This window comes from Saccostrea cucullata, unplaced genomic scaffold (assembly GCF_032062105.1).
Source record: "Saccostrea cucullata isolate Sc308-1 unplaced genomic scaffold, CSIRO_AGI_Scuc_v1 ctg7417, whole genome shotgun sequence".
Lineage (NCBI taxonomy): Eukaryota > Metazoa > Mollusca > Bivalvia > Ostreida > Ostreidae > Saccostrea > Saccostrea cuccullata.
This window is the reverse complement of record NW_026927875.1, coordinates 20,199-31,702: the sequence shown is the minus strand read 5'-3', so window position 1 is coordinate 31,702 and position 11,504 is coordinate 20,199. Positions and strand designations below refer to the sequence as shown.

General features: G+C 33.3%; 1 long non-coding RNA gene across 1 annotated transcript; it reads right to left on the bottom strand.

Annotated features, from left to right (window-relative positions):
- Positions 1-1,469: 1,469 nt before the first annotated feature.
- LOC134275740 (uncharacterized) lies at positions 1,470-10,160 on the bottom strand. The gene is made up of 3 exons (XR_009993891.1): positions 10,106-10,160; positions 1,709-2,071; positions 1,470-1,556 (listed from the first exon to the last, which is right to left on the bottom strand). It is a non-coding gene; the product is annotated as an uncharacterized LOC134275740 (long non-coding RNA).
- Between the last annotated feature and the right edge of the window lie 1,344 nt (positions 10,161-11,504).

Below are 11,504 nucleotides of genomic sequence, written 5' to 3'. Positions count from 1 at the left end.
ACTCGATCGAGCGAAGACAAAGTCCCCTTTTCGTTGGAGCAAGTGGTTCTTGGCCTACTGGTTGCCAGTACTGGCGAATGTCCACACATGGATTGTCCTTTTTAATTGTGCAAAAAATGTTGGATCCCATGTGGTAATGTAACTCTTCATTCTTGTTCAAAGCGTTATCAATCATGTCTAAAGCCATTGTCCATGTTTTAAAAATGTCTGGTTTTAAACTTATTCCCTTGCGGCTAGGATATCGATCGGATTCCCATTCGCGTAGATCTACTCTGTATTCGTTGTCTTTCGTCGTGTATACCTCCACGAAGCGCCCATTTTCTAACGATAACTTACAGCAAGAAGAAAACATGTTGTCACCGTGAATACTGCTGGTCAAATGACGGAACACTAAAGTCCGTTCCGGAAACGGAATAGGATGGTCGTCATATCCGATTCATAATGTATTCATCTTGCTAGACCGGAATTGATGGGTTGTCCTTCATCACATTGTGTGTTAATGCTGACTTGTACAATATTTTTGTTTACGGGTGTAATCGTTTTCCGGTCTGAATACATGGATTTCCATTTATGTTACTCGATATAAGTTTTAAATGTTTCTTGAGCAACTAAATCAATCATTGGGGAAACTCTCTCGATTCGTGTCTTAAACCGACATCTGTCTATAGCTAACATCATCCACTCTCCTTTACGGTCCTCGTAAGGAATGTTAATTATTATCACTTCATTTAAAAATCTTATACACTTTTTCATCTTAATCAAAATCAATTTTTTGATCACCAATTCTTTTAATTAACCACAGTGTGCAAATTGTGTTGGATATCTTCATAAATCAAATGAAATCAAATTAATAACGAAGAAAGGTTGTTCATCATTCTAATCCTCGCATTGATACTACTTATTGACTTCCTGTTACGGTCCTCCCTAATTACCTTCCTGGTCTACACTGAACCTCAATTTTGAACCTCAAAAAGTGGGGTATAATGTCCCCCTATATACTACTAATTAGAACCAAACACTGCAAATTCTGGGGAAAATTGTAGAGTAATTCTTTCATTCGGAAGATAAGAAAATTATTTGTGGTATGCATCGTTTATTTGAAACACAAATAATTACTGTGAATTAACTTTACTCTACCTAACTGGTTATGCGTGGAATAGAAAACAGCTTTTTTATGAGTTATTGAGAACATACGTATTAATTTTTTTTCTGAAACTACCGCGGTATATGCTTATCATACACGTAACTTGTTCCATTTGAACATACAATATTTAGAATAATTATGTTTCTTTTAACGTACATTTCCTTCAATCCGCTGAATAATTTTACTTCATTGTTGTCAAAGATTAAATAACAAATACGTGTATTCTGTAAAATTAATGTATTTCTAGCAAATCATGTGTGATCACGTTTTAACGTGTTTAACATTATATCTTTAATATTGTGGCAGGTAAACTATAAATACCTGATATATATTATTAGCAATATAATCGCGGATGCCGGTAACACAATTCCTAGAATGATAGGAATCAAACTGCTCACAGTACCATCGTCATCTGCAAATAAACAGTGTGCATTTTCAGAACCCTTAAACATATATTTCAGTTACATGTCTTATATTCTTTAACAAATTATGCAAAAGTTTATAAAAAACGATTCATCGTTAAACCGTGACGTTTTGAAATTAATATAGTAGTGCATTATATACCAATCAAATGTTGCTCATTGTTCGGTCTTCCTGAGCTCTCTGAAAATGTCTGTTCCTGAAGTATTGTACTGGTCCTTTCATTGAATGTCGTCTCTTGAGGATTTGTTTCTGCTGCTGTTAGCACTGATGTTTTTGGGGTTGCTGTGTGGTTTTCCATGAAATGCGTTGTTATAGTTAAAGATGTTGTTCGTTCCTTACTCATCGAAACATTTCCCGCATGAGTTATTTCTGTCGTCATTTTGTTTGAACAATCTACTTTGGTCTTTATCGTGCTATTACATTGAGAAAAATAACAACTCCCGTTTTTCAAACATCTTTGACAGAGTTGAAAATATTTGTGTTCATTTTCTTCTATAGTCCATCCTTTCAAAAAAAGAAGCTTTGATAAATGAATGAATGAATTGAATATATTCATTGGCTTTAGTACACTGAAAGGAAACAGAAACGCAGGGTAGCATTATATTCGAAATATTTTGACCGCAAGACCGAAAATTAGGAAATTTGGTCAGATGAGAAATTTAGTAACTATGCACCAAAATCTGTGTTCAGAATTACTCAACAGTAAAATGTATGACGTTACGTAGGGAAAACGCTAAATACGTGCAGTGTGATGACGACTAGCTTGTCATCAAATCTTGTTGCACCATTTGATGCACTTGAGGTATACACATCGGTTTTCAATACCGATATTTAGAGACGATTCAAATTTCTAGCAATCTGGTAACAGTTTAAGTAAGTTCCATGGTGTCTGGTTTTCGAATTGCCTAATTAATAAAAAAGGCAACAACGGGTAACTCAACCGTCAAAAAAATTTCGAATATTATGCAACCCAGCGTTTCTTTTTCCTTTTGGTATATCTTTTGACGTTCCTCAAATACGTAAATATATGATTGTCGTATGATCATATTATTTAACAGTAACGATTAAGCGGTTTTTTATCATTAGTGGTTGCTGCAACGTCTTAGAACTGTCTTTGTTTGAATACCTAATTAGTATCATTTTTTATGTTTTAGAATATACATATTAATATTTTTTGAGGAAATATCTTTTGACGATACTCAAACATGTACGAGGGTTGTTCGAAAAATGCGTGGATGATGTCAATCTTCTTTTCATTACATTCAAGAAATTTAAAATAAGCACACTATGTGTAAAATATTTGTTCTGTTGAGTTTCATTCCATTCGATTTGATGGAAATCAATTTACTTTATTTTAAAATCAAGGTGTATTATAACCACCTAGCATACTTAACGTCAATGTAACGTCGAAAACATAGCGTCAAGAATTTTAAAAAATACTATCCTTATACATTTCACACAGTATAATCAAATAACCACTTATCAAAATCCTATCCCTGTCACTTAGCGTTTATTTTTCAAGTGTTTTTATTGTATGATTCCTTCATCAATGTGTTGGTTTACAGGTAAAGTCCGGCGCCGAGGAATATAATCTTTGTCGAGGGGAACTGGATTCTTCCTAACTCCCTCAATGATATACTTTTTAACTGTTTTATAATACCAATACATATAGAGTATTACGAATGGAAGGGAATTAGCTTCAAAACTAACGCACGGGGAATTAGTCCGATACAAAAGTAAAATCGATAGGATTACGGATAACCGGGGAATTAGCTTCTGAAGCAGGGATTTGCTCATTTTAGTAACCCAGGAGGATTCAGTCCATTCACTGAAATTTCTAGGGAATTATTCACATTTTACTGCCTTACTTTTTATATAGGAAAAAATCAGTAGAGGTATAATAATTTCTTTTACCACTTAACTGTGCAACTCTGAAGCACTTATGTATTTCAATGATGTTGTAAATTACTAAATCTTGACCTGCACAGCGATCCGATTTTTCGGTATTTAATTCTGGGTTAGTTTGAAAAGAAATCATGATACAATGTACTATTATTTTTTTTAATATAAATCTTTTGATTTTGTTGTTGGAATAATATTTTAATAAAAACATGACAGAAGTCCAAAAACTTTCCGAACAATCCTCGAATGTATATCGTATGATACTATGCTGCAGGGGACAGGGAAATTAAATGCTCAGAAGTGATCAAATGGTTATGAACACCGACTTTCACTTTTTTGTTCAAACAGTCTGTTTGTCTCTTCTTTTTACAGATGACAAAACTGAAAATCAATTTCAATCAGACATTAAACTGTAACCCTTTCAGGTTTCAAATGAAAATTTTATCTGCACAATACGAAAGTGGAATACATATATATCATAATCTTTTAAATTTAATATATTAATAGTAGTAAGTGAAAGTTAAACATTAAGAGTTTATTAACAAGAGGCCCATGGGCCACATCGCTCACCTGAGAAGCTTTGACCATTCTGTTCTTTACCAGATTTCCTCCTTGTAATACATAATTCCTCCCCACCCTACCCCACTGATCATAATTCAGACATTTTGAAATCTACACTACCCCAGGATCCTTCCATGTGCAAATAAGTTTCAACTTTTCTGGCACGGTGGTTCTTAAGAAGATTTTCAAAGATTTTTCCTATATATTTCTATGTTAAACTTTGATTCCCCATTGTGGCCCCTCCCTTCCCCCGGAGGTCATGATTTGAACAATTTAGAATCTACACTACCCACGGATGCTTCCACATAAGTTTCAGCTTTTCTGGCCTAGTGGTTATTGAGAAGGAGATTTTCAAAGATTTTTCCTATATATTCCTATGTAAAACTTTGATTCCCCATTGTGGCCCCGCCCTTCCCCCGGGGGTCATGGTTTTAAAAATTTAGAATTTACACTACCCCAGGATGCTTCCACATAAGTGTCAGCTTTTCTGGCCCAGTGGTTCTTGAGAAGAAGATTTTCAAAGATTTTTCCTATATATTCCTATGGAAAACTTTGATTCCCCATTGTGGCCCCACCCTTCCCCTGGGGGTCATGATTTGAACAATTTAGAATCCACACTATACCAGGATGCTTCCACATAAGTTTCAGCTTTTCTGGCCAAGTGGTTCTTGAAAAGAAGATTTTCAAAGATTTTTCCTATATATTCCTATGTAAAACTTTGATTCCCCATTGTGGCCCCACCCTTCCCCTGGGGGTCATGATTTGAACAATTTAGAATCCACACTATACCAGGATGCTTCCACATAAGTTTCAGCTTTTCTGGCCTAGTGGTTCTTGAGAAGAAGATTTTCAAAGATTTTTCCTATATATTTCTATGTAAAAGTTTGATAGCCTATAATGGCCCCGCCCTTCCCCCGGGGGTCATGATTTGAACAATTTAGAATCTACACTACCCCAGGATGCTTCCACATAAGTTTCAGCTTTTCTGGCCCAGTGGTTCTTGAGAAGAAGATTTTTTAATGACCCTACCCTATTTTTGTCTTTTCTTGATTATCTCCTCTTGTGAGGGGACTTGGCCCTTTATTTTAATAATTTAAATTTCCCTTCACCCAAGGATGCTTTGTACCAAGTTTGGTCAAAATTGGCACAGTGGTTCTTGAGAAGAAGTCGAAAATGTGAAAAGTTTACAGACGGCCAGACGGACAGCTAGACAGACAGACGGACGGACGACGGACAAAATGTGATCGGAAAAGCTCACTTGAGCCTTCGGCTCAGGTGAGCTAAAAAAGAATGGACGTCAATTGTACAATGATTTTATAACTTGAAAAGATAATTTCTGTGAAGAACTAAATTATTTCGATAAAACAAAGTTGATTTGATGTTGGTGCGAGGAATTATGACTTTGCTCACTGATCTTAACTGGAATTGAAAAAAAAGTAGACCAATCTAGCTCATCAATATTAAGTAAAATTTAAATGGAAATGCAATATGACTAGTAAGACTCTTGACTAAATCTAATCAATTGGGAACTATGAATTTTTTTATTTGAAGAACTCCTTATGTGCTAGACCTCCTTATGTGCTAGAGTGCTAGACAGGGACTGGACCGATAAAAGTAATTAAATAATATTCTGTAAACAAAGTCTTTAAAACGGTATGATATACTGTTGTTTGTGATCAAAATAATCACATATACAAAAGGATACGAAATCGCGTTGTATATGAGGGGTGAACAAAAATTTCGCGAACTAACTGAATGACTTCCATAAAAGAAGCAATATTTGGTTTCAATGTTGATTATATTTTAAATTAATCCTCTCCGAATTTAATAAACATCAACCACCGTCCTACGCATTCGCGAATCGCGTGATATTGGCGGTCACGGGACCCCTTCCGTAGCGTTCTGTCACAAAAGTTGAAAGATTTTTCTGAGTTTTATACTTCTTTCCATGTGAGTTAATTTTTATAACAAGAACAGTTAATTTGTCAGAAATGGTCAAATATCGGCAACAGAATGGGTGGATAAGAATATCCTATCCAAAAATAAGCATGGCGACCATTTAAACACAAATCTTCTGTCTCTGGAGAGACCTTTGTTCAAGGTGGATAGAGAATGGATGCCTCCTTTTTATCATATATAATATGTTTAAAATCTAACGTAAACGATATCTTTGGTATTTAATAATTATATTATTGTTCAAATATTCAACTATTTTTTCAAAGTGTAAATTGGAGGTCTTTGATAACAAATTGCTTAATTAAAAACACATATCTTTTTAAACTTGCTTTTCTGGGCAAGATGACAAAGATCAATCCAATCATTAATCGAATTTATAGAAACTCATATATCTTTAGTTAATAAACTGTGTACAAATTATTAAATGATACTGCAGAGGGATTTCTAAGATATACAATAAATTGTACAGTCGTTTGTTGAACGAGTTCGAATGACACAACCATTTTTCGGCACAAGTGACCTACATAGTGACGTCATTTCACAATGTGAGGTCACAAACCGAATTTCCGAATTTCATTCTAATTTTCATTGTGGTTTTATACATATGGAGATAGTTTGCGAACTGCGAACTGCGATGAGCCTCGTAGTCACGGGCACCTGTCCGCACGTGTCACAAGTAGAGACACGTGCCGCGAAGACACCTGCTACTGTGTTTGTGTATTTTTTGTATATTCTATGTGATTTGGGAGGTTTTTCAGCTCAGGCTTGACAGTTGCCTGTGTTTAACTGTGTATACACACCACTGGCGAAACTTCCGTGCAAAAAATTGCTGTTCTTATTAATAAAGGCTGATTAAAAACATTTAATAACTAGACACAACATATTGATAAAATTATGAAAATATATTTATTTATTTATTTATTTTGGCTTTTGTGAGCAATACTGATTTAATTTCTTTACCTTGAAAAATTAAAGCATTTTTATCTGTGTCAAAAAATATTATTCCTCTTTTATTTATTTAGGGGATACTGGCTTACTACATGTAGTAAGTTACGAGACCATCAGGAGTCGACTGTACAGACCCACCTAGCAAAGCTGACGTTCTCGTATTATTTTCAGGTTAAGGAATCGTCACATTAGGGCCTGATTCCAATGGTCATGTCACAATCAATACTTGTTGACGAAACCATGTTATGCTCTTTGATGAGTCCACGTTCATATTGTGGACTTCGTTAATATTCCTTGACATGCAGACTCAGACGATTTAAACGCTGACGAAACGAACCTTTCCATGACGTTAACTTATTAGACATGATCTCTACGTACATGTATTAGAGTGGACTGTAATGGTGGGAAGGCATCATGTTCCTTGCAAAACAGAATTGCATGTTGTTGCTTGAGGTATCACAGGGCAGTACTACCGGGACAACATCTTGGCACCGTATGTTATGCCTATTGACTTCTGACTGCAGTTTCATTTTTCAAAATGACAATGCCAAATGTGGCAGAGGTAGGGCTTATCACTAAAATCAGAATATAAACTTATTATTATGACCAGCTTTCTCCATCGAGCTCGCGATCGTCTGGTACATGCGTGGAAAGTGGCTACGCCAAAGTCAACAACATCCTGTCAATGCCAAAGAACTTGCTGAAGCACTGTAAAAAGAATAGAAATTATTCCCAAAATAACCTTGGACGTCTCATTGGGAATATTTCATGTCGAATCCGAGCTTGTTTGATTTTGCGCAGGCGTATACGTAGTTGGCAAGGCAATGGCAAAGCCGCCTTTATATCCGAGACCATGAATACCCTCAATGTATAAAATATCCGGTCATTTCTAAAAATCAAAATGTATTCTTTTTAGATTCTTAGTTAACAATGTTATCTTTCAACTGTGTTTGGTTGTATCTCTTAAGCTCTGTTTAAAGTTTTGTAATTTTGAAAACTTTGGATTTTTCTTTAAACTTAAATTGTTTATACATATTTAAATATGAAAAGCATCAAAATTCAATATAATTGCAGACAGTTCTTTTACAGGGTGTTTTAGTAGACTTAGTTGATCACATGAAGAACGCATTTTTTAAAGTGTAACAATACAGTCTCTTCTGCGCAAACGTGATACTACACAATCATTTGTACGGTGCGAATACACATTTCAAAGCTTGCAGGTGTTCACACTCTTACCTTAGCCAAGTTTTTCTGATGTTAAATATAACTTACGATAGTTAGTTTAGTTTATTTTTGTGAATGATAATTATTTTAAAATATTTACATTTCCAGTAAATTTCTCCTATGATTCTTTAAAAAATAAAATGCATTTCATTTTCTCATGAGCTACATTACATTTATACCACGATTAAGCATGAATATCTCAATTGTAACGTCATAATAACGCACTTGGCGTAAAAAATATATATATAGTGCACACTATTTTGCTTTAAAGATGACAGTTGAATGGTGTAAATTTATGACAAGTCATCAGAAAAATAACGTAAATATAAGAAATTAATTTAATTTTTGAAGATTCGTGAGATATATAAACTACACCGCTTCACGCCGGCATATTTATCATGCTTCATGAAATATGCCGGCGTGAAGCGTCGTAGTTCATAACCTCACTAATCTTCAATGAATATAATATTCCAAATAAATTAATAAATTGGGAGAGAACCGCGCTTAATTGTGACGGCATTTTTGCTTGTGGGAGGTCAATATCTACAACGCATGATCAACGTCATTTTTTGACGTGATTGATTTTTCACTCCTTGACTGCACAACGACATTAACTGTGTATCCCTTTTTCTCTCTGAATCTATTTTGACATTAAAAGACAAGTCGTCTGGATGCATTTTATTTTTCTGTAGCCAGTTTCAACATATTTTAGGTCTATACCAGTTTTTTAGGTGCAAAACTTTATAGAATGTTGGAAACGGACCCCCCCCCCCTTTGACGTCATTTTCAAGACCTCATTTGTTTGGACATTCCGTGTAAAATTTGCGATAAAATTTTATAGAACTTCCAGAATGACGTTAAAATTTCGTATTTTATGGAAAAATTGTGTCCAGACACATACCTGTTTTAACGGGATTTTTGGATGTCAAATGACCATATCAAAAGAGTTTTTCTCAGTGACACATAGGTCGCAAAAACGTCGTGTTCGAGGTTGCGCCGCCTGGACATACCATTGCTTACAAAAACATCACTAATTTATTTTTAAAAATTATGATTTATGGTTTATTCTTTAGATAGAAAAGATGATGCTTACTAGATATTTTAAAATTCATTAATGTGCTTAGGGTCACACGCAACGTAGTTTGAACTTTTTGTGAATCTTCCCCGGATTTGAAGAGTTCCACTAAATGAAGGACCTGTGTGCAATAGTTTTAATGTCTATATATGGATTTGTTCACCTCTTCTAAAACAATTTTTGATGAAAAAAAATCTGGAATTCATGTTTTATAATTTTTGTACATTTTTATTTGAATAATGGAAATATTTTCAAAATTCGATATCTTTTCAAAAGCCCTGGTAACGCATGCTGATTTTTTATCTAAGAACATGTAATGATATCATAAGTTTGAATTTAGAATATCTTGAAAAACTATCAGTAGGTAAGGAACGTTGCGTATGTCCTTAAAGCGGTTTTAATTTTATGACGCTAGTCCACGGACAATTTGGTAACCCCTCGTATTTAAGAAAAAATCTTTTATTGAATGTTTTTCCATGTGGAGACTAGGTTGTCCTCTAGTTCCGCTAAAACGGTCACGGTCGAGTAGTTACACATTCGATTACAATTATATTTGCCTTGACAGGTAAGTATTCAAATTAAAGATAATTTTGTAAGCAACTAGTAAATTGACCTTCAGGTTTTTAACTTTTTGAAAAAAAAAAAATAAAAGTGGGGACTTAGAAATTTTGACAAGTATAGTCTTTTCTTTTGATTTAAAAAAAATGACATTTAAGAATTGTTGTCAGAAAATGAAATAAATCTCACTGTATTTAAAAGACTTTTATTTACGTATTTCTGTATTAAAATGTAAATATCGATTTACTTTCGCAAACTTTTGTTTACTGTAGCATTTTTTGAATATAGAGCAGATAGTTTTAAATGAAACCAACCTTGATCTTCATATGTGTACTCCTGTCTAGCTATCCCTATCCATCTTAAATCTTTTCCTGGAGGTATTTTTTGGCAGGATCCACTTGCATTTTTCAAATCAAGATTTCCATAGAGGTAGGAAGAAAATGTTGAATTTTTACAAAAATGCATTGAAATAGTCCAGCTAAAAGCATTTCCTTTTGATGCGTCTATGAAAAGAAAATTATATATGATCTTTTTAAGCATGTGCATTATTTATGTGGAGATGAATGATCCGTGTTCACTTAACAATTCAAATTCTAAAAATGATTTAGATTTTAGAATGTTAATATATTAGTTCAAATTTCTAAATTTCAAAAACACAAACTGAAATTTATATATTGAAATTTAATATTTTAGTTCAAAAATCTAAATTTTCAAATTTCCATACAGGTTTTAGAATTTTAAGTTTGTTTTTTTTTTTTTTTTTTTTTTTTTTTTTTAGATTTTTACCTTAAACATTTAATTTTCTAGTATTTTAAACTTTTGAGTTTTTAGTCTATCGTTTGTTCAGAAGTTTACACTTTACAATCTAAAGTTCGGTAATTTTTCTCGTCTTTTGATTACTTATAAATTAACTTAAACGTCTAAAGTCTAACTTTGAAAAGTTTTAGATTTTTAGAATTTTGGAATTTTGATTCAAATGTTCTAATTTCAAATAACCTAAACACTTTGGGTTTTCGAAATTTATCTTAAATATCCAAAATATCAAACTTGCAAACCCCATTTGAATTACTATTATATTGAATCAGTTCAATATTCTAACTATCGAAAAGCTCTTTTGCTTAACCAAAAAAGTGTTTGAAATAGTTTCAAAAGTCAAACCAGGTTTTGAATTTGATATTTTGGATAATTGAAGTAAATATTTAAAAACTTCAAGTGTTTTGGTTTGAATGTTTGAATCGATATTCTAAATTTCAAAAAAAATCTTAAACGCTTTGGAAGTTTAACTTTAGAAGTTTGAAGAAAATTTTGAAATACCAAAAGTCGTTAAACTGTACTGAACTTTAGATTGTTAATAGTAAACTTTCTAAACAAATGGTAGATTAAAAACTCAAAAGTTTAAAATACAAGATTTGTTTTTGGAAATTTGAATTTTGAATGTTTAAGATAAAAGTCTAAAAACTTAAAATTCTAGAACCTGTTTGGAAAAAGGGTGTGGCAGAAACTCGCGATTATTACCTATTCCTCGAGAAGGACATTTAAATACCTGCGTTATGTCTAAATATAGGTATAGCTACGTAGAAGACTGTGTTTACGGCGGGTATTCCCTGCTTCACATTTTATGGTTATATTATCCATAGTTTTTCCTCACTGTCACATAGGAATTGACAGGCAACCGTTTAGTGAACGTTAATAGTATACTTTTCATTTTATTAA